The sequence below is a fragment of the Scyliorhinus torazame genome, chromosome 9 (genome assembly GCF_047496885.1).
Source record: "Scyliorhinus torazame isolate Kashiwa2021f chromosome 9, sScyTor2.1, whole genome shotgun sequence".
Lineage (NCBI taxonomy): Eukaryota > Metazoa > Chordata > Chondrichthyes > Carcharhiniformes > Scyliorhinidae > Scyliorhinus > Scyliorhinus torazame.
The window spans coordinates 20960260-20984742 of record NC_092715.1 but is presented as its reverse complement, the minus strand read 5'-3'; the positions used below and the strand labels follow the sequence as shown (position 1 = coordinate 20984742).

The window sequence follows — 24483 nt, the reverse complement described above, 5'->3', positions numbered from 1 at the left end:
CAGGGCTGGGCTGAGAGGTGGCAAATGCAGTTTAATGCAGAAAAGTGTGAGGTATCCCAACGTATCCAAACGTATCCCAATGTATCCAAACGTATCCCAACATATCCAAACGTACCCAAACATATCCAAACATATCCCAATGTATCCCAACGTAACCAAACGTATCCCAATGTAACCAAACGTATCCCAACGTATCCAAACGTATCCCAACGTATCCAAACGTATCCCAATGTAACCAAACGTATCCCAACGTATCCAAACGTATCCCAACGTGGCCAAACGTATCCCAACGTATCCAAACGTATCCCAACGTGGCCAAACGTATCCAAACGTATCCAAACGTATCCAAACATATCCATTATTAAGGGTATGAGGTATTCTAAGATTTATTTATAAACTTCTACTGGGAAACCGGGGAATTGGCCAATAGATTTTAAAATCTCTTCCGGGCATAATGGGGAATCTAATTCACAACTGTTGCTCATTTCAACAGTTAGGATGTGTAGACTGTCCAAGAAGTCAGCCTTGGTCGATTTATCTGCAGGGGGTTCTGACCTATACAGGTCGCAGTAATAAGATCTAAAAGCTGTGTTGACCTGGAGAGTGGTAGAAACAAGATTGCCGCCCTTGTGGCGTATCCTCGTGATTTCTCATGAGTCTGCTTGCCCTTTGAGTTGGATTTGGATTTTTGGATTTGTTTGTTGATTGTGACGTGCACCGAGGTACAGTGAAAAGGATTTTTCTGCGAGCAGCTCAACAGATCATTACGTACATGAAAAGAAAAGGAAATAAAATAAAATACATAATGATGAGCCAGAAGACTACAGGCCTTCTCTTCATGCTCATTAAAAGTACCCCTGAAGCATTGTAGCTGATACACAGCCTTGCAAGTGGGGGTGTCCTTCTTCATATTGTACCCCTGGAGCGTTGTAGCTGATAAACAGCCTTGCAAGTGGGGGTGTTCTTCTTCATACGCCCGTGATAACAGGTGAGCCACCTGTTGAGCCGGAGTCGGCGGCGCCACATGCGATCCTGCAACTCCTCGAAGGACAGGTGCCAACGGTCTACACCTGGTGTCGCCTTTGTTCCTCCTCTTTGGTCTGATGGTTGGCTGGCACCTGAGCCTACCAGCTGGCCTCTGCTCTTCTGGGGCAGGGTTCCCTTGTGCAGGGTCCTCCCTGGGCTGGACCAGGCACTCACACCGCCGTGCATCAACACAGCAGCAGTGGCCAGGTAGACAGCGAGTATAGCTCGCTGCTGTCCAAAATCCATGGTCTACGGGGGTAGGGGGTAGAGACACAGAATTTGACCAAGATAAGGATTCCCTTGACCATCCAATGCCACCAGAGGCCACCCTGCCTCCCTGGCTTCAGTTGCAGCCCCAGACTGGATTGTGGAAGGGCTCCCCTCAATCTATGCCCCAACAATGGGAGAGAGGGTTAGAGATGGGGGCGACATGGTGGTTAGCACTGCTGCTTCACAGCACCAGGGACCCGGGTTCAACTCCGACCTTGGGGTCACTGTCGGCGCCGAGTCTGCACGTTCTCCCCGTGTCTGCGTGGGTTTCCTCCGGGTGCTCCGGTTTCGTCCCACGGTCCAAAGATGTGCTGTTAGGCGGGGTTATGGGGAAAAGGTGGGGGAGTGAGCCTGGGTGGGGTGCTCTTTCAGAGGATCTGTTCAGACTCAATGGGCCGAATGGCCTCCTACACTGTAGAAATCCTCATTCTCTGGGGAGAGGGTGTCTTGGGTGCGCCTTCTAACTCACTCACCTTGACAGGCATCCTGCTGCTGTTTGCAATCTAGGGGTGGGCTCCTAGCGGTCTTCCAGCTTGATCGTCCTTGCGATCTTTAATTGGATGGCGAGCCTGTCCTCTGACCATGAATTGGCCAATTTGGGAAAAATCACTCGAGTGACTGTACCCTCGACCAGGTGGGCTACTGACCCCCATTTGAGCCTGATAGCGGGGTTCTGAAACCTGCGCAAAAAGTCCTGCCCTAATCTGAACAACGCTCTTTGGGAGGGAAAAATTCCAATGTTTGCTTTATTATTTCTGATCGAGATCCTTACATGGGGTAACTATATTTCTTAAGGCAATGACTTTATGTCGCAAAATGGCTGGCTAGAGCAATCTATCGACTTCAAGCCCAGTCCCGGGATGTCTCCGGCATTCATTGCAGTTCATACACGTGGGTGTCATTGAAATAAAACACCTAAACCTGCAATCATTAGGGAAGCTGCGAGGAATGAGTGCTGCTGGTATTGAAAGGGTTATTTGACTAATTATTGGTGCTCCTGGGGAGTAATGACATTCCAGTGCTTTGTGCTGAAGCCAGCAAGCTGCTGAAAAACCGCCTTCATCTTGACATATTGTGGTGTCTGCCCCCTCTTGTCAGGAAAACACCTCTTCACGACTAGAAGGTCCCTTCGACTGAGGATTTCTTGCCTGACACACAATTGGATTTGGTTTTCAAAGACAGCTCCCTGCTGTGGTTCATTACACATTGCAACTTGCTCTCCAACTTCTCCATTGATTATTCCCGGCCACACATTAACCATTCAAATTAATAATTGACGAAACACAGTGTACATGTCTCCTTTCCATGTTTTCAGGTTGACCAGTCTTATAAATATCTACCCTCCTCCTCCCTGCCACATATTTGGATGCCGAAAGAGGCAACACTTGAACATTATTGTCAAAACTGTCCAAAGAAAATGCGGTGGGAGTTTGTGTGACAAGCACAAGGTGGCAGCTGTTGACACCTTGGGATGTGAGGCTGTAGTTAGAGATGGCAGATTCCATTGAGTGGGAAGCATGTTGAAATAGCCACGGTCAAGCTAGGTCATGAGGGAGTGCCTGTTTACAGAGTGGAGGTCATGGGTTTGGGCAGTGCTGTCAAAGAAGCCTTATTTTGGCCACAAGCAAGACAGGATGTGAGAGTCCAGGAATTGCCCAGTGGGAGGGAGGAGCAAGACCAGGGGCGGGATTCTCCGATTCAGGAAATAAGTGTTGATGCCGGGAGTGAATCGGTGGACATCTACGACAACTAGATTGGCGCCGGTCCCGGAACGATTCATGATCCTATTATGGGAGAGGTGTTTTCAGAACCCCAAAATGTATCATGGAGTTCAACCAACCTCCCCCTTTAATGGATTGTTGCTTTTGAAGCACACGGCTTGTTCCCAGGTGTGGTATTACAATTATGGACATGTGGTTTTTAACACAAAACAATGTTTATTCCATGAACTCAACTTAACCTTTTAAATAAACATTGGATCACTTAACACCCCTTACTTCAAAGATAACCCCGAAAATAATAGAACACTAAATAATCCGTCAAAATGTTCCTTCAAACATCCAAAAGGCTTCACCCTTAACAACAGACATGAGGTTACATTCAATATACTTATAGTCTTTGGATTTGCAGACATCAACAGACCAGTTCTGTGTTTTCTTCTTGCAGCTCACTGGAAACACACAGACACACCCAAACTGCTCTCTCAAACTGGCTTTCTCCTTTTAAGCAGCTCACAGCAAACCAGCCAGGCACTTTTCAGCTGCTCTCAGCAAAACACACAGACACACCCAAGCTGCTCTCTCAAACTGAAACCAAAAGCAGAAGTGAGCTCAGCTCCCCCCAACCTCTGACATCACTTCAGTAATATGATCAGCTCCATTCCTTAAAGGTACATTGCTTAAACATCCATTTCTTAAAGTTACTCTCACATGACAATCCGTTAATGGGATAGCACCGGCACCGCATGGAACTCGATCAATCGCAATGAAAAACGGTGTACGATTCGCCGGGGTTGGGATTGCCACTGGAGAGGCTGACAAGCTGCAGCCGCATATTAGCGCTCCACTCCCTGATGGGTTCTGACCGTAGTAATGATGTACACAGAATATCTAGATCTTTAACTAGAAAGATGATTTATTAACAAACATGTGGAAAGATAACTAACGAACTATAATACAGATGATGACTACTAAGTACTATCCTTTTGTACATCTTAATACCAACTGGCGGGGTCTCAAATCACATGATCGATCTTTATTGTCACCAACTGGTTGGAGGTAGTATCGCTAACTATATGCAGAAGTGTGCACAGGCATACCACCATACACACTCATCCCAGCCAACAAGATGGCAGCACGAAGAGCAGCGCCCCCGTTCGCGGATGCAGAGCTGGTGATCCTGCTGGATGCCGTGGAGGAGAGGTGGCCACTCTGTTCCCTGGGGTGGGAAGGAGGCTGCCACCTGCTGTCCTCTGCTCCCAACCCCAACCCCAAGCAGATTCCAGCGACGAGGAGACAATGGACACGAATGCTGGCCTGGGACACCCCAGAGCACCAGTCTGGGTCGACACCGACTTCCCATCACAGCTATCAACCGAAGGGGCTGGAGAGGCTGGCATGATTTGAATCTGGGGAGCAGTGACTGGATATAAATTATGATACCCTGGTGGTTCCGGAATTAGTGCCGACAATGCTACTGGTGCAGTCGGGACTCTAGCCGACATGGTCCAATTTCCTAAGTCTTCATCTTCTGTCAATGCAAGGCCAGCCATTGAACTATGTAGCCCATTTTTTAAACTCGATTCCACCCTCTCTTTACTTGCGCGTTTTTTGAATGCACACTCCTTTTTCAAGATCTCCAGAGTTTTCTGGTTCCCCCCTTCATTATCTCTTTCCTCTTGACAATATTGTCTCCATAATCCAATTAATTCTTTTGCTTTCATACTTTGACTCTTTTTCCAGATTTTTCCCTGAATTTTCTTAATGATGTCCAGGTCTTTAGTGCCCCCTAGTGGCCATTCATCACCCAATTTGTTCCTTAAGGTTGCTGACATTTTCCTAAAATTTTTGCTTTATCTGGATAAATATCACAAAATATTTGCAATGGCGTGCCTGGATCATTCGTGTTATCCAAGCAATTCCCCATCATCTCAAACTAGTCCTCAAGACTGCGTTTTTTCGCCACTACAGTCCAAGGATACAATTTTAGCTTCATCAACTATAGTTTCCAAAACACTCACACGTGGAATTAAATCAATTCCAAAACACACACACCTGGAATTAAACCATCATCCGATGTCCCATCAATTCCAAAACTACCCACACATGGAATTAAACCATCAATTTTGATGTCCCATCAATTCCAAAACTACACACATATGGAATTAAACCATCAATTTTGATGTCCCATCAACTCCAAAACTAACCCAAAACCGAACCATCAATTTTGAAATCCTATCAGTTAAATTTTCTAATCCTCAGACTGACATTTGATTTCATCAAGACGATCTTTCCGTACCAACCGCGAGTGACCAGACCAATCAGACCATAAGAAGAGGGGAAAATAAATGCGCGGTCATTTTCCAGCTACACATTGTGGGCCCTTTTCCACTTTCCTTGTCCAAAATCAGTCTAATTCTGATTTTGCGGTTGGTCGGTAACCGTCTTGAGAAATCCCGGGTTCTGGCACCAAATGTTGAATTATTTACCCGTCAGTCTGGCCTCAATAAAACTCGAGATGGATTTGTAGGCATAGTATTATTTATTTTTACCCAACTTGCAAGTCTGACTCGCTTCACAAAGACCCAGAACACAAGCTGCTTCCTGGGTCTTCAGAATCGAGTGCTATTAGAGACAAAGGAATCTCTACAAGTACATTCAAATGGCATCAAGTTTTGCATACACGATTCCCATAGGTCATCCTATACCCCTCCTGACCTGGCCATACATCCTAATTGGCTCACTTCTCATTCCTTAACCCTGGCCTCTTGTTACCCAGCATCCTTTTCTCCTCTTCAACCAGACCCTCTCCCCCTTCCTTGCCATGCTTTAGAAATCCTTTGTCTGTGAAATCACTAGAATTAGACCGGCCTACATCTACATTACTGTAACTAATATATTTAAACTAACTATCTTATATCACATTCGTCAGTATGAACCCCCGAGGGGGCGGATAGTCGGAGGGAGACCCGACCCCAGGGACTAGCTGCCATCCAGACGGGTCTCGGGCTTCTGGAAAGGGTGGTCCCGTTGATAATGGCGATGCAGACAGAGCCAGGGAGTACATGAGGGGCTGTCAGACACCATCCAGCGCCTGCAGATGCATTTGGAGGAGTTCAGCCATGTGCAGGGGTGAGAGACGATGCCAACAATGCATGCCACCAAGGCCAAAACAGCATGGGTGTCGTCTGCGGTGGAGGCCTTGGGGGAAAAGGTATCGGCCATGGGTCAGGATGTTCAAGACCTTGGACATTCTGTGTGGGCGGAGGCTGAGGCACAGGATAGGTTGCCCTGTCACAGGCAGCTTTGTACCTTGGACACATCGATATTGCAGTGGCGATCCAGGTCTTGGCCCAGTCACAACGGGTTAAGGCTGAGGGCATCGTCAGTATTGCCTGGGCGATGGCTGACCTGTGCCAGTCCAGGAGGGAGGTGGCCCAGTCCCAGATGGGGGTGGCCCAGTCCCTGTGCTGCATGGTCGCGAGCATGGAGACCCTGGTGGTGACGAGAGCGGACCTCCAGGACTAGCGGTGCCAGGTGACGGGGGAGCCCCAGGAGTTCGCTCTGGTTGCACCCCCATCCTTTACAGCAGGACATAGATAGGTTGGAGAGTTGGGCAGAGAAATGGCAAATGGAGTTTAATCCAGACAAATATGAGGTAATGCATTTTGATAGGTCTAACATAGAGGGGAAATATACCATAAATGGCAAAACTCTTAGGAATATAGAAAGTCAGAGAGAACTGGGCGTGCAGGCCTACAGATCTTTGAAGATGGCAACACAAGGTGGTCAAGAAAGCATACGGAATGCTTGCCTTCATTGGATGGGGCATCGAATACAAAAACTGGCAAGTCATGCTACAGTTGTATAGAACTTTGGTAAGGCCACACTTGGAATATTGCGCATAATTCTGGTCGCCACACAACCAGAAGGATGTGGAGGCTTTGGAGAGGGTGCAGGGGAAGTTTACCAGGACGTTGCCTGGTCTGGAAGGTGTTGGCTATGCGGAGAAGCCGAATAGACTCGGACTGTTTTCATTAGAACGACAAAGGTTGAGAGGCGACCTGACAGAGGTCTACAAGATTATGAGGGCCATGGATAGAGTGGATGGGCAGGCACTCTTTCCCAGGGTGGAGGGGTCAGTCACAAGGAGGCATAGGTTTAAGGTCCGTTGGGCAAAGTTTAGAGATGTGCGAAGCAGGTTTTTTACGCAGAGGGTGGTGAATGTCTGGAACGCGTTGCCAGGGGAGGTTGTGGAAGCAGATACATTAACGGCGTTCAAAAGGCATCTCGACAAATACATGGATAGGTTGGGTATAGAGAGATACGGCACAAGGAAGTGCTGAGGGTTTTGACCAAGGTTTGTATCATGACCGGTACAGGCTTGGAGGGCCGAAGGGCCTGTTCCTGTGCTGTATTGTTCTTTGTTCTATCCTATAGAGCAGTCCAGGGAAGGAGGAGGTGATGGGGCCCATGCTGGTGTCGGAACACCACAGCGCCTCAGACCTCCTCCCCCTCCTGTCCCTGGTGCATCTGATGGGCAACAGGCAGAACAGTGGCATCACACCACTTGGGATACCCGAGCAACTGCCGGGCTCATCCAGGCCCGGTTGCTCCAAAGGACAACCGCCAAAGGGGACCCATGTCACAGGGTGGGAATCGCAGCAGGCCGCCTCCACCCGCGATGTACCACCTGGGGATCCACCAAGACGCAGTGTTAGGGCCCATAAGGTGAGAAAGGTGGGCAGCAGTGAAGTTGGCATGGGTGCAGCACATAGGATAGTGTTAGGGGCTAGGGCACCAACCTGTAGAGTGACGTTCATATGTTATTTTCAAAATAAACACCTGTGCACAAAAGTTCCAACCTGTCCTGGTGCTCTGTCAGAAGGGTGTGAGGGATGGGTTGGGCTAGGCTTGCTGCAGAGGGTGGGTGTGTGCGCAAGATGGGCGGACAGTGGAGTTGGTCACGGGCCTCACTGAATAATCCCACCCACCAGGCGTGATGTCACGGGGGCGTGAATTACTACTGCTTTTTAAAAACGGGAATCAGACGCTGAGAGGGAGGAAGGAGGTGAGCACCCCTCTCTCACCTAATACCAGGGAGCCCAGGGGCACGTTGGGAGGGGTCGGGGACCTCCGAGATGAGGGTCACGGCTGCTGTGTGTAGCCCTGAAGCCCGCTGTCTGCGTCATTTATAAATATTTTTACAGCATTTTGTTAGTCTACTGCCTGTATTAAGTTTAATGAGTGCTGAGTTAGTCAGCTGTTAGTGCCATGGGGGTATACGCCAGATGTGGTCTCACTAGTACCTTGTACAGTTGCAGCAAGACCTGCCCGCTCTTATAATCCAACCCCTGATGGTGATTGTATTTATTGCTCCTTCGTATTCTTTTGTATTAATGGAATGTTCAAAGTATCTTCCACCTTAAAGACTGCTGAAAAATATCTGTTTAACTCCTGTACAATTTCCTTGTTCCCTATAACTATTTCCCCAGGTTAACTTTCTATGGGGCCTATATTCACTTTGACCTCTCTCTTCCGTTTTATTTATTTAAAGAAGCTGTTATTGTCAGTTTTTATATTCCTCACTAGTTTGCCCTTGTAGGTTATTTTCTCTCTCTTTATTACCTTTTTAGTCCTCCCTTGCTGGATTCTGAATTCATCCCAGTCTTCAGGTGTATCACTGACTTTTGCCTCCTTATGTGCTGGCAGGTCAGAGGTCGATGACAACAGGCATGAGTGGGCACCGTGCCAAAGCAGGAAGGGGCTCTGATAAGGAGTACCAGGGGGCGTTAGAGGATGATGTTGGGAGTTTGGATGCTGGGAACCTGCTAGGTAGTGGCTTGTGGGTTCCGGGTGACGTCCCGGAGGTGATGGAAGGGTGGCGTGCCCAGAGGAGGCCGGGAGCACTTACCCTTGCTGATCGTAGTCGGTCATTCATCTTCTTCCAACACTGCGCCACCGTGTTCTTGGTTAGGCTGCTGGCACTGACCAATGCCGCCACTGTCTCCCAGGCGGGATTCATTACCTAGCTGGAGGGGCTCCTGCCAACCCGAGGGTGTATTGTTACCCACTATAAAACAAATCCTTGATTCAGGAGCTGTGCACATTTGATGGAGTGGCTCATAAATCTCTGGGCTGTGCCACCCACCCATCCCAGAGTCACGCTTCATTAATAGATCAACACAGACAGAGAGCTGCTGTTTAAACCCAAGTCCATTGACACAGACTGCAGACCTGGGCTGCGGCTGACAAATGGAGCCCAGTGTAAGTGAGAATGGACTGCACTCTCCATGGATGGATGCACTCAGGCTGCTGCAAGGTCATTCGCACCTTAGTGCTGTTAAAAAGCAGCTCTTTTGCAGGTTCAGCATGAAGGCAAGTAACCAACCACCCTCACATTACTCATGCTGTTCGTTTGCACGTTACTGCTGAACTGGACGAGAGAGTTCAAAGTTTTGTTATTCAAATGAATTACTCAGAAAGGCTCACATCAATGACTATTGGATGGGACTATCTGAAAAGATGCAGCTGAAAAATGCCAGCAATCAACTGTTAGTGCTCCCTCCGAGGTAAGCAACATTTATAAATTATATATATATAGGGACAGGAATCGGCCGTTCAGCCCATCCAGTCTGTTCCACCATTCAATACGATCACAGCTGCCCATCGATCTCAACGCGTTTTCCCACCCACCTCACACTATCCCCATATCACAGAGTTGTTACGGTGCAGAAGGAGGCCATTTGACCCATTGTGTTTGTACTGGCTCTCCGAAAGAGCTTTTTCCAAGTTCCCTGCACCCCAGTATATTGCTTCCATTCAAGTAATCATCTAAAGGGCGACATAGTGGCACTGCTGCCTCACAGGTGCAACTCCAGCCTTGGACGACTGTGCGGAGTCTGCACGTTCTCCCCGTGTGTGCGTGGGTTTCCTTCAGGTGCTCCGGTTTCCTCTCACAGTCCAAAGACGTGCAGGTTAGGTGGATTGACCACACTAAATTGCTGATAGTGTCCAAGGGTTAGATGGGGTTACTGGTTTATGGGGATAGGGTGGGGATGGGTAGGGTCTGTTTAGGAGGGTTGGTGCAGACTCGATTGGTCGAATGGCCTCCTTCTGCACTGCAGGGATTCTATGATGATTCTCATGCCGTCTTGACTGCCTCGATTGAATCTGCCTCCACCACACTTCCAGGTCGTGCATTCCAGACCCAAACCATTCAGTATGAGAAAAAACCTTCTCTCACATCACATTTGCTTCTTTTGCAAATCACCTTAAATCTGTGCCCTCTCGTTCTCGATCCTTTTACGAGTGGGAACAATTTCTCCCCGTCTACTCTGCCCACTCCCTCATGATCTTGAACATTTCGATCAAATCTCGTCTCAGCCAGCTTCAATCCAAGGGGAACATTCCCAACCTCTCCACTCTATCCTCAGAACTGGAATTTCTCATCCCTGCATGGTGTGGCACCCAGAACTGTACACAATATTCAGCTGAGGTCTAACTAGTGTCTTCTAGAAGTTCAGCATAACCTCCTTGCTCTTGTACTTGCTTTTGTGCGGCCTTGCAGGGCCCCGGTATTGAGGACTATCGTGAAGGAGGTGTTGCGGTAGCACAGTGGTTAGCACTGTTGCTTCACAGCGCGAGGGACCCAGGTTCGATTCCCGGCTTGGGTCACTGTCTGTGCAGAGTCTGCACGTTCTCCCCATGTCTGTATGGGTTTCCTTCGGGTGCTCCGGTTTTCTCCCACAAGTCCCGAAAGACGTGCTGTTAGGTGAATTGGGCATCCTGAATTCTCCCTCTGTGTACCCGAACAGGCGCCGGAGTGTGGCGACTAGGGGCTTTTCACAGTAACTTCATTGCAGTGTTAATGTAAGCCTGCTTGTGACACTCATAAAGATTATTATTACTTTATGCCCCTATTAATAAAGCCCAAGATACTATCTGCTTTATGAACTGCTCTCTCTACCTGACGTGCCACTTTTAATGTTCTGTGCACATCGACACTCGGGTCCCTCTGCTCCTGCACTCCTTTAAGAATTTTATCTTTTATTTTATATTGCCCTCCATGTTCTTCTTACCGAAATGTATCCCCTCACACTTCTCCACACTGAACTTCATCTGCCTCCTATCTGCCCATTCCACCACTTTGTCTATGTCCTTTTGAAGTTCTACACAGACCTCCTTATTATTCACAATACTTCCAAGTTTTGTGTCATTCGCAAACTTGCACATTCTCCCTTGCACACCAAGATCTAGATCATTAATACATATCAGGGAAAGCAAGGATTCCAAAGCCCCCCAAAAAATCCCTCTATGTCATTGGTATTTCTGTCCGTCTCGGCTTTAAACGCACTCAGTGACTCAGCCTTTGGTGTGAGGATTCCAAAGATTCACAACCCTCAGTAAAAACATTTCGCGGACCTCAGTGGCTTCCCCCTTATTTAGAAATGTTGTCCCCTGGGTCTAGCCGCCACAACCGGTCCACAGCAGACGCTATCTCCCTGGCCCTACACTCATCCCTGGAGCATCTCGACAACAAGGACTCCGACGTCACACTCCTATTCATTGACTACAGCTCCGCCTTCAACACCATAATTCCAACCAAGCTCATATCAAAAGATGACTTGGCTTCTTCCTCTGCAACTGGATCCTCGACTGCCTGACCCATAGACAACAGTCAGTAAGGATAAACAACAACACCTCCTTCATGATAGTCCTCAATACCGGGGCCCTGCAAGGCCACGTACTTAGCCCACGACTATACTCCCTGTACCCTCACAACTGTGTGGCAAAACCCAACTCCAACTTCATCTACAAGTTTGTTGATGACCCACGTGGTGGGTCAGATCTCAAATAAAAATACGTCAGAGAGTAGGAGGGAGGCAGAGAACCTAATGGTGTGGTGTAACGACAACAATCTCTCCCTCAGTGTCAGCAAAACTAAGGAGCTGGTCATTGACTTCAGGAAGCGAAGTATCGTACACACCCCTGTCTGCATCAATGGTGCCGAGGTGGAGATGGTTGACAGCTTCAAATTCCTAGGTGTGCACATCACCAATTAAACCTGGTCCACTAAGTCGATGCTATGATCAAGAAATCACAACAGCGCCTATACTTCCTCAGGAAACTAAGGAAATTCGGCATGTCCACATTCACCCTTACCAATTTTACAGATGCACGATAGAAAGCATCCTATCTGGCTGCATCAAGGCTTGGTATGGTATTTGCTCGGCCCAAGACCAGAGAGTTGTTAACACAGCCCAGTCCATCTCACAAAACCACCTCCCATCCATTGACTGTCTACACCTCCCTTGGGAAAGCAGGCAGCATAATAAAAGACCCCTCCCACCCATGTACTCTCTTTTCTAACCTCTTCAATTGGGCAGGAGATACAAAAGTCTGAGAACACGCATGAACAGATTCACAAACAGCTTCTTCCCCGCTGTTACCAGACTCCTAAACGATCCTCTTATGGACTGATCTGATCTCTTCACACATCTTTGTTTACTTTAGTGATGGAAAGGGATAGGTACATACCACAGGGCAAGAGTTATATCTGGGGGAAAGGCAATTATGATGCGATGAGGCAAGACTTAGGATGCATCGGATGGAGAGGAAAACTGCAGGGGATGGGCACAATGGAAATGTGGAGCTTGTTCAAGGAACAGCTACTGCGTGTCCTTGATAAGTATGTACCTGTCAGGCAGGGAGGAAGTGGTTGAGCAAGGGAACCGTGGTTTACTAAAGCAGTCAAAACACTTGTCAAGAGGAAGAAGGAGGCTTATGTAAAGATGAGACATGAAGGTTCAGTTAGGGCGCTCGAGAGTTACAAGTTAGCTAGGAAGGACCTAAAGAGAGAGCTAAGAAGAGCCAGGAGGGGACATGAGAAGTCTTTGGCAGGTAGGATCAAGGATAACCCTAAAGCTTTCTGTAGATATGTCAGGAATAAAAGAATGACTAGGGTAAGAGTAGGGCCAGTCAAGGAGAGTAGCGGGAAGTTGTACGTGGAGTCCGAGGAGATAGGAGAGGTGCTAAATGAATATTTTTCGTCAGTATTCACACAGGAAAAAGATAATGTTGTCGAAGAGAATACTGAGATTCAGGCTACTAGACTAGAAGGGCTCGAGGTTCATAAGGAGGAGGTGTTAGCAGTTCTGGAAAGTGTGAAAATAGATACGTCCCCTGGGCCGGATGGGATTTATCCTAGGATTCTCTGGGAAGCTAGGGAGGAGATTGCTGAGCCTTTGGCTTTGATCTTTAAGTCATCTTTGTCTACAGGAATAGTGCCAGAAGACTTGAGGATAGCAAATGTTGTCCCCTTGTTCAAGAAAGGAAGTAGAGACGACCCCGGTAGAGACCAGTGAGCCTTACTTCTGTTGTGGACAAAATCTTGGAAAGGTTTATAAGAGATAGGAGTTATAATCACCTGGAAAGGAATAATTTGATTAGAGATAGTCAACACGGTTTTGTGAAGGGTAGGTCGTGCCTCACAAACCTTATTGAGTTCTTTGAGAAGGTGACCAAACAGGTGGATGAGGGTAGAGCCGTTGATGTGGTGTATATGGATTTCAGTAAAGCGTTTGATAAGGTTCCCCACAGTAGGCTACTGCAGAAAATACAGAGGCATGGGATTCAGGGTGATTTAGGAGTTTGGATCAGAAATTGGCTAGCTGGAAGAAGACAAAGGGTGGTGGTTTATGGGAAATGTTCAGATTGGAGTCCAGTTACTAGTGGTGTACCACAAGGATCTGTTTTGGGGCCACTGCTGTTTGTAATTTTTATAAATGACCTGGAGGATGGCGTAGAAGGATGGGTGAGTAAATTTGCAGATGACACTAAAGTCGGTGGAATTGTGGACAGTGCAGAAGGATGTTGCAAGTTACAGAGGGATATAGATAAGCTGCAGCGCTGGGCTGAGAGGTGGCAAATGGAGTTTAATGCAGAAAAGTGTGAGGTGATTCAGGAAACTAAGGAAATTCGGCATGTCCACATTAATCCTTACCAATTTTTACAGATGCACCATAGAAAGCATCCTATCGGGCTGCATCACAGCCTTGTATGGCAACTGCTCGGCCCAGGACCGCAAGAAACTTCAGAGAGTCGTGAACACCGCCCAGTCCATCACACAAACCTGCGTCCCATCCATTGACTCCATCTACACCTCCTGCTGCCTGGGGAAAGCGGGCAGCATAATCAAAGATCCCTCCCACCCGGCTTACTCACTCTTTCAACTTCTTCCATCGGGCAGCAGATACAGAAGTCTGAGAACACGCACGGCCAGACTCAAAAACAGCTTCTTCCCCACTGTCACCAGACTCCTAAATTACCCTCATATGGACTGACCTCATTAACACTACACCCTGTATGCTACATCCAATGCCAGTGCTTATGTAGTTACATTGTATATGTTGTGTTGCCCTATTATGTATTTTCTTTTATTCCCTTTCTTCCCATGTATTTAATGATCTGTTGAGTTGCTCGCAGAAAAATACTTTTCACTGTACCTCGGTACACGTGACAATAAACAAATCCAATCCAATCCAATCCAATTTGGAAGGAATAACAGGAAGACAGAGTACTGGGCTAATAGTAAGATTCTTGGCAGTGTGGATGAGCAGAGAGATCTCGGTGTCCATGTACATAGATCCCTGAAAGTTGCCACCCAGGTTGAGAGGGTTGTTAAGAAGGTGTATGGTGTGTTAGCTTTTATTGGTAGAGGGATTGAGTTTAGGAGCCATGAGGTCATGTTGCAGCTGTACAAAACTCTGGTGCGGCCGCATTTGGATTATTGCGTGCAATTCTGGTCGCCGCATTATAGGAAGGATGTGGAAGCATTGGAAAGGGTGCAGAGGAGATTTACCAGAATATTGCCTGGTATGGAGGGACGATCTTATGAGGAAAGGCTGAGGGACTTTAGGCTGTTTTCGTTAGAGAGAAGAAGGTTAAGAGGTGACTTAATTGAGGCATAGAAGACGATCAGAGGATTGGATAGGGTGGACAGTGAGAGCCTTTTTCCTTGGATGCAGATGTCTAGCACGAGGGGACATAGCTTTAAATTGAGGGGAGATAGATATAGGACAGATGTTAGAGGTAGGTTCTTTACTCAGAGAGTAGTAAGGGCATGGAATGCCCTGCCTGCAACAGTAGTGGACTCGCCAACACTAAGGGCATTCAAATGGTCATTGGATAGACATATGGACAATAAGGGAATAGTGTAGATGGGCTTTCGAGTGGTTTCACAGGTCGGCGCAACATCGAGGGCCGAAGGGCCTGTACTGCGCTGTAATGTTCTATGTTCTATGTTCTATCTTCTCTACTGAGTAGCACCACACTCCGTATGCTTCACCCGATGTGTATGTCTTTGTATTTACATTGTGTATCTATTGTACGTCCTATGTTTTTCATGTTTGGAATGATCTGTCAAGACTGTATGGAGAACAATATTTTTCACTGTACCTCAAAACACGTGCCAATAAATCTAAATCTATAAATCTAGTATTGTCGACCAAAGGAAACCTAGTTTCTTGCATTTACCGTGTCTATTACTTTGAACGTTTTGTCAGTTTCAATGAGATCACCCTCTATTGCAATAATATCCTTTTGAAAGTAAGGGGACCAAAACTGCACACAGTAGTTCAGGTGTGGTCTAACCAAGGTTCTGTACAATGGAAGACTTCACTATTCCTCTACTGAAATCTTGCAATCAAGGCTAACATACCATTCACCTTTCTAATTGCTTTCTGACCTGCATGTTAATCCTTCTTGACAAGGGCATCCAGGTCCCTTTGTACATCTACACTTCCTATTCTCTTGATGTCATGACCTGCAGATGCGCGGGTCTTATGAGGTGGGGACAATTGTATTCTTCATGTCCCTTGTGGAATGCAGGTTTCCCAGCTAAGGGTGGGGGGGGACTCAATTAGCATTGTGTATAAGGTCAGCCAGTTTGGCTCCGACCGGTTCAGACCCGGTTGGATACTACTGGGGGCTGGGTGCCTTAAACTTTGTAAATAAACCTGTTTTGCCTTTGTTACAACTCGGTGTGGACTCCCTGGGGGCGATTTTCCGAGCCCCGCGCCGGGCCGGAGAATCGGCGCAACCGTGCCACGATTGCCGGCACGCGATTCACCGAGGGGCGGAGAATTGGCGCTATTTGCGCCGGCGCATTTGGCGTGGCGCCAGCCGCGGGCCGCTGGAATAGGCGGTGCTGCCGATTCTCTGGCACTGATGGGCCGAGCGGCCGCCCCGATATGACAGAGTCCCGTTCACCCCTGGTCGCTGCCGGCGGGAACTCTGCGCGAACACTCGGGGGGCGGCCTGTGGGGAGGCAGGGGGGCTCCTTCACCGGGGGGGGGCCTCCGATGGGGTCTGGCCCGCGATCGGGGCCCACCGATCGGCGGGCTGGCCTTTCCCCGCCCGGGCCTACTTTCCGGCGGGGCCAGCCCCTGAACACCGACCCCATGTTGGGTCGGGGCTGGCGCACGTGCGCAGGGTGGCGCGGCCCAACTGCGCATGCGCAGGATTGAGCTGCCCCAACTGGGCATGCGCGGGTTGGCGCGACGCCCATTTGGCGCCACGTAAGGAGGCTGGAGCGGCGTGAACTGCTCCAGCGCTGTGCTGGCCCCCTGTGGAGGCTAGAATAGGTCGTGCCCGGGCCCTGTTCGCGCCGTCGTGAAACGCGACAGCGTTCACGACAGCGCAAACACTTGGCCTCCATATCAGAGAATCACCCCCCGTGTGTCTTCTTAAAACTTACCATTGAAGAAATACCCTGCACATCTGTTCCTCCCACCAAAGTGGATAACCTCACATTATACCGTATTATCTTACAGCAGCCATGTTCTTGTCTGCTCTCTAATCTGTCAAATCCTCCAAAGCCACTTTACATCTTCCTTACAACACACATTCCCACCGAGCTCTGTGTCATCTGCAATATACATTGTGAATAGCTGGGTCCCAAGTACTAATCCTGGATGTCCACTCACCACAGCCTTCCAGTGTGAGACCCGTTTATTCCTTCTGATTTCTGCCTGTTCACCGATCCTTAATCCACGCCAGTATATTACCTCCTCTCCCACGTTCCTGCTAACCAACCCACTGTGGGGGACTTTATCAAAAGCCTTCTGAAAATCCAAGTACATTCTGTCCGCTGACTCCCTTTATCATTCTGTTAGTAACGCCCCTCAGAACTCCGACAGGTTCATCCAAGATGATTTCCCATTCATAAATCCATGTTGACCGGGCAGCATGGTGGCGCAGTGGTTAGCACTGAAGTCTCACAGCGCCGAGGTCCCAGGTTCGATCCCGGCTCTGGGTCACTGTCCGTGTGGAGTTTGCACATTCTCCCCGTGTTTGCGTAGGTTTCGCCCCCACAACCCAAAGATGTGCAGGCTAGGTGGATTGGCCATGCTAAATGGCCCCTTAATTGGAAAAATGAATTGGGTACTCTAAATTTATTTAAAAATAAATAAATAAATCCAAGTTGACTTTGCCCAAGAAGATTGGGGATGGGCAATAAATTCTGGTCTAGCCAGTGATGCCCACGTCCTTCAAATTAATGAAAAATATTATCCAAGTGTCGATTTATCCCATCCTTTATAACAGATTCAGCATTTCCCTACTAATGATGTCAGGCTTGTTATGGGCGAGGCGTTTTCAGAACCCCAAAATGTATCATGGAGTTCAACCAACCTCCCCCTTTAATGGATTGTTGCTTTTGAAGCACACAGCTTGTTCCCCAGGTGTGGACACGTGGTTTTTAACACGAAACAATGTTTATTCCATGAACTCAACTTAACCTTTTAAATAAACATTGGATCTCTTAACACCCCTTATTCAAAGATAACCCCGAAAATAATACAACACTAAATAATCCCTCAAAATGTTCCTTCAAACATCCAAAAGGCTTCAAACCTTCAAAACAGTAACACACCAGGTCACAGAATATATATATTTTCTGTTGGATGGCAGAGATATATCAGCTTGGTTGACTTCAGCTCCAGCACCTTGCTTTTCTTCCTGCAGCTCTCTGGAAACACCCAGACACACCCAAGCTGCTTTCTCAAACTGAAACCAAAAGCAGAAGTGAGCTCAGCTCCCCCCCTGTGACATCACTTCAGTAATATGATCAGCTTCATCTGTTAAAGGTACATTTCTTCAGCATCCAATTCTTAAAGGCACTATCACATGACACATCCCCCCAAGAAAAATAAACCCATCAACTTCAAGATGGTTTCATTTTTCACTTTTGCACCATCCACTAAGAAATGTACACAGTAAATATACCGTTTCCTTTTTAAACAAAACAACACACGCAAACAGGCATAATAATAAAGTCCATTTTTCCCGTTCTTCTTCCTCCAACTGAAATCCTTCTCGATTGACAGTCGCTTTGAACAAGAAAGTCTCTGTATGATCCAGCCATTCCTCTACTCCTCAGCATTTCTCTTTAGAATCAGATACTTTAGTTCAATCTGACCACAGAGCCCCTTGCAATTCTCCAATACAGGAGCATTGGTGATCACAGCTTTCAGGCAGTCAAATGCCTGTTGAACGTCCCCCTCCATTGAATTTTTTTTCGTTTCTTCAGCAATTCCATCAGTGGAGCAAGCACGCTACAAATCCTTTGCACTAAGGTTCGATCAAATTCATTCATGCTACGAGATCGCATTATTTCCCTTCGTCTTGAGGGTATCGGAAACTCCTCAAGGAAAGTGATTCGGGCTTCTCCAAATTCACTTTTGGCGAGGTTCATCACCAAACCCGCCGCCTGAAGTCGATCGAAGAACTCCATACAATATTTAAAATGTTCTTCCATGTCTGGAAGTTGAAAATAAAAGCAGATTGTCCCACTTTCTCAATGCAATCCTTCAAACGTGGAGAGGGTAAGAGTCCGTTCTTGTAACTGCATTCACCATTCTATAGTCCACACATAACCGTTGGGTACTGTCTGGTTTAGGTACCATCACTATGGGTGAGCTCCATTGACTGCAACCCACTTCAATTATGCCATTTGTAAGCATGCTCTCAATCTCTCTGTTAACCTGTGCCAATTTTAAAGGGTTAAGTCTATATGGATGTTGTTTGATAGGAACAGCATTTCCCACATCTACATCATGTATAGCCATTTTAGTACTTCCCAATTTATCTCTACAAACTTGCCCATGTAATATCAATAACTCTTTCAGGTCAGTTTGTTTTTCCTCTGGAAGGTAACTTAACAATTCATCCCAATTTTTAAGAACATCCTCATTTTCCAATTTAATTTGAGGTATGTCAAATTCACAGTCATTTGGATTTGGTTCGTCACTTTGAGTTAGAATCATTAAAACCTCCTTTTTCTCTCCTTCCCTTTCAAAGTACCTTTTAAGCATATTCGCATAACACACTCAGTAAGTCTTCCTTCTATCTGGTGTTTTTACCACATAATTCACCTCACCTAATTTCCTTTCAATCTGATATGGTCCACAAAACCTAGCTTTTAAAGGCTCCCCTACCACTGGTAACAACACTGAAACTTTATCCCCACTGGCAAAACTACGAACTTTGGATTTCTTGTCCGCTACCCGTTTCATCACATTTTGTGCGACTTTCAAATGTTGTCTAGCCAATTCACCTGCTCGATTTAATCGTTCCCTAAAATTTGACACGTAATCCAATAGTGTAATTTCCGATTTCTCATCCACCAATTTTTCCTTAATCAATTCAAGTGGTCCTCTTACCTCTGGACCAAAAATTAGTTCAAAAGGATTAAATTTGGTAGACTCATTAGGTGCATCCCTAATTGCAAACAATACAAATGGGATTCCTTTATCCCAATCCTCTGGATAATCTTGACAATACGCCCTCAACATTGTCTTTAATGTCTGATGCCACCTTTCTAACGCTACCTGTGATTTTGGATGGTATGCAGTTGATTTAAATTGTTTTATTCCTAAGCTATCCATAACTTCTTTGAATAACCTTGAGGTAAAATTCGATCCTTGATCCGATTGAATTTCTGTGGGTAGTCCATATCTAGTAATGAATTGAAGTAACTCCTCCACAATCCTTTTAGCTGTTATATTACGTACTGGAATGGCCAAGGAAACCTAGTAGACACATCCATTATAGTCAAAAGATACTGATTCCCACTTTTTGTTTTAGGAAGCGGTCCTACACAATCAATTAGGACCCTCGTAAAAGGTGCCTCAAATGCTGGAATGGGTATTAAGGGCACTGGTTTTATCACTGCTTGAGGTTTTCCTATCACTTGACATGTGTGACATGATTGACAAAATTGAACTACATCGTTATGTAGTCCAGGCCAATAAAAATGTTTCTGGATTTTAGCTTGAGTTTTCCTGATCCCCAAATGACCTCCCACTGGTAGCTCATGTGCCACTCGCAACACCTCCTGTCTATACCCTACCGGCAATATTACTTTCATAGAATTTACAGTGCAGAAGGAGGCCATTCGGCCCATCGAGTCTGCACCGGCTCTTGGAACGAGCACCCTACCCAAGATCAACACCGCCACCCTATCCCCATAACCCAGCAACCCCACCCAACACTAAGGGCAATTTTGGACACTAAGGGCAATTTATCATGGCCAATCCACCTAACCTGCACATCTTTGGACTGTGGGAGGAAACCGGAGCACCCGGAGGAAACCCACGCACACACGAGGAGGATGTGCAGACTCCGCACAGACAGTGACCCAAGCTGGAATCGAACCTGGGACCCTGGAGCTGTGAAGCAATTGTACTATCCACAAGGCTACCGTGCTGCCCTAATGTGTACTTGATGAACTTCTGCTCACTTTTCATCCGCCTGCATATGTACAGGTCTCCATTTTCTCATCAAGACATCACTTTTATGGTAATAACACTCTGGTATACTCTCAGATTCCTCTTCTGTATATGCTTTCTGATATATCCGTTTTATTTCTACATCTTTCTGTTGTAACTCCGCCAATTTTCCAGAACTAAAAAGCTGTTTAGCACAGGGCTAAATCACTGTCTTTGAAAGCAGACCAAGGCAGGCCAGCAGCACGGTTCAATTCCCATACCAGCCTCCCCGAACAGGCACCGGAATGTGGCGACTAGGGGCTTTTCACAGTAACTTCATTTGAAGCCTACTTGTGACAATAAGTGATTTTCATTTCATTTCATTTCATATCCGCCTCATTCCCCACCTGTTCTTGCTCTTTTTCAACCATCTGATCAAAAATCGTTTCTGATAATTGCACTTCAACTTCATCTTCACTCTTTGATTTCTCCTCTTGTCTTAATCTGTGATTTTGCGACCTTGTTACTACACAATCCGGAAAAATCCCAGAATATTCGTCCTTCAACCCTTCAGTTGTCTGATTTTCCACTGGCTTATCAACCACAGTAGGCATCACCCCCACCTGCGATCCAGCTATATCATTACCCAAGATAAACTGTATTCTTGGATAAGATAGTTTCTCTATTACTCCTACTACCACTTCACCACTCTTCACTGGACTTTCCAACCTTACCTTATATAATGGAACGCTACTCCTCTCACCCTGAATTTCACATATCACCACCTTTTCTGGCAACATTCTTCCCAAACTACATAATTCCTCATCTCTTACCATTAAAGATTGACTAGCCCCTGTATCTCTTAAAATTGTGACTTCTTTACCTGCTCCTCCTGATACACATGAGCAAACTTTTCCCACACAAGTAAATTCTTTAAAGACATCTGGCACCTTCTTAACAATTACTTCTTGAACAGGCTGTACAATCGTTTGTACCTCCTTCGCTTCCCTTGGGCTTTCCTTTACCACTCTAACAAATCCCACTGTCTTATCCTGTTTTACCACATCAGCCTTCCCAGTGCTTTTCTTCAACCACCAACACTGTGACTTTACATGGCCTAGTTTATTACAGTGAAAACATTTGAAACTTTTCATTTCTTTTCCACCCTCCTGGATTTCTTTTTTAATCTGAGGTGCACCCTCTTTATTGTCTCCCATCAGATCACCTTTACCTTGACCACTTGAGTATTTCTCATGTCCCCAGTTTCTATCCCTCAATCTTTAAACCAATCTTTGGTTTATGAACTAATTCATAATCATTTGCCATTTCTGCTGCTAATCTCGCAGTTTTAACCCTCTGCTCTTCCACATGAGTTCTCACTACATCAGGAATTGAATTTTTAAACCCCTGCAAAAGTATAATTTCTCTGAGAGCTTCATACGTTTTGTCTATTTTCAAAGCCCTTATCCACCTATCAAAATTACTCTGTTTGAGCCTTTCAAACTCCATGTATGTTTGACCAAATTCTTTCCTTAAATTTCTAAACCTTTGTCTGTAAGCTTCAGGCACTAGCTCATATGCACTTAAGATGGACCTCGTCACCTCCTCATACGTTCCAGATACCTCCTCCGGTAGTGATGTAAACACTTCACTAGCCCTACCTACCAGCTTTGTTTGATTCAGTAATACCCACATGTCCTGTGGCCATTTCATTTGTTTAGCTACCTTCTCAAATGAAATAAAAAAGGCTTCTACCTCCTTCTCGTCAAACCTTGGCAATGTTTGGACATATTTAAATAGATCTCCACCACGTCTTCGACTATGACGCTCTGTCTCATTATCCTCATCCATCTCCTCCAACTGTACGTGTCCCTTTGCGTCTGCCAATTTTAACTGATTTTCATGTTCCAGAGCCATTTTCCGAAGTTCAAACTCTCTCTCTTTTTCCCTTTCCTCTCTATCTCTTTCTTTGTTTCTTTCTTCGCTCTCCTTTTCTTTTTCCTCTCTATCTCTATCTCTTTCTTTTTCTATCATTGCATATTCAAGCCGCTTTAATTCTTTTTCATGTTCAAGTTGCTTTAATTCTTTTTCATGTTCAAATTGCTTAATCTGCAACTGGAGCTTTGCCATATCTAATGAGTCAGAATGTATCACAGGCAAACGTAAATGCGCATATACCGCGTTAAGTACCTCATCTTTTCGTATTTTGCTAGGCAGTGTTAACTGCAATACTTTTGCCAAACCTACCAGTCTGTTTTTACTCTCTGTCCATAAGGTATCACGTGTCACCGTGTCCACCCCAAAAAACTTCTGAGCCTCCAAAAGAGCCATTGTTCACAACACTCTCCCCACTTAACTAAAATACCACACCGGAAAAACAACACTCCTTCACTGTCTTTAAGTTCACACAAGCCAATCCAATAGATAGACTTTTATCCCGGACGAGCCCCCAATTGTTGTGGCGAGGTATTTTCAGAACTCCAAAATGTTTCATGGAGTTCAACCAACCTCCCCCTTTAATGGATTGTTGCTTTTGAAGCACCCGGCTTGTTCCCCAGGTGTGATATTACAATTATGGACACGTGGTTTTTAACACAAAACACTAAATAATCCCTCAAAATGTCCCTTCAAACTTCCAAAAGGCTTCAAACCTTCAAAACAGTAACACACCAGGTCACAGAATATATATCTTTTCTGTTGTTTGGCAGAGATATATTAGCTTGGTTGACTTCAGCTCCAGCACCTTGCTTTTCTTCCTGCAGCTCTCTGGAAACACCCAGACACACCCAAGCTGCTTTCTCAAACTGAAACCAAAAGCAGAAGTGAGCTCAGCTCCCCTCTGTGACATCGCTTCAGTAATATGATCAGCTTCATCTGTTAAAGGTACATTTCTTCAGCATCAAATTCTTAAAGGCACTCTCACATGACAGGCTAAAAGGTCTGTTTTTATCTCTCCCTCCCTTCTTAGGGAGTGGAGTGCCACCTGTATCTTCCAATCTGCAGAAACCTTTCCAGGAACTACTCTCTCTTTCAACACTCTGGGATGTAGCGTATCACATCCTGGGGGTTTATCAACCTTCAGTCCCATTACGTTCTCCAATATGACCTTCTTATAAATATTAATTTCCTTCAATTCCTCATTCTCCTTAGTCTCTTGGATCTTTTAGTGACCACAGACGAGTTCGACACGAGTGGATAATGGAAACTAGTTTTATTATGAAGTTATAGTTTGTAAAATACTCTCCCCTGGGGCGGGGGGGTCTGAGGGGTCGGTACCTGATCTGGCCAACTTTTGCGTTACAGATTATTAGAGTGTCCATGAGATCCCCGCCCCTCAGAGGGGAAGCTCGTACTCCACATGACACACAGCGAGGCTAATTGCTTCTACCCCGTAGGTCTCTTGTGGATTCTAACATCCCTTCCCCCACAAAGTCGGAAACTATCCCGACGATGGAGTAGGAGGATGTCTGTGCCTCTTTAACGCATGGCTGTGCTTCTGGTGCCTGCTGGGCTGGGCCAGGCGGCGTTTACCTGGAGGGTGACTGTCGTTTCCACACTGAATGCCACGGTGGAGGTACTGATGGAGGCTACTGAATGGCTTGTCCCCCGAGTCTCCATGTCGGAATCTGTGTCAATGACCTCTCGCATCTCTGTATCCTATACCCCTTGAGACAAAGCTCTAGAGTCTGGAAGAGTTG

At 46.4% G+C, this 24483-nt stretch overlaps 1 protein-coding gene and 2 long non-coding RNA genes across 3 annotated transcripts in view; 2 read left to right on the top strand and 1 right to left on the bottom strand.

Moving 5' to 3' along the window:
• The window catches only part of LOC140429098 (uncharacterized), a 41156-nt gene extending 31712 nt beyond the window's left edge, over nt 1-9444 (bottom strand). The window contains exon 1 of the long non-coding RNA XR_011948983.1: nt 8929-9444. This is a non-coding gene — a long non-coding RNA (uncharacterized lncRNA). The remainder of the gene's footprint in view (nt 1-8928) is intronic.
• poln (polymerase (DNA directed) nu) overlaps nt 1-24483 on the top strand; it is a 459972-nt gene that overhangs the window by 107109 nt on the left and 328380 nt on the right. The window lies entirely within an intron of this gene.
• On the top strand, nt 9463-15512 carry LOC140429099 (uncharacterized). Its single transcript, XR_011948984.1, has 2 exons — nt 9463-9586; nt 14032-15512. It is a non-coding gene; the product is annotated as an uncharacterized lncRNA (long non-coding RNA).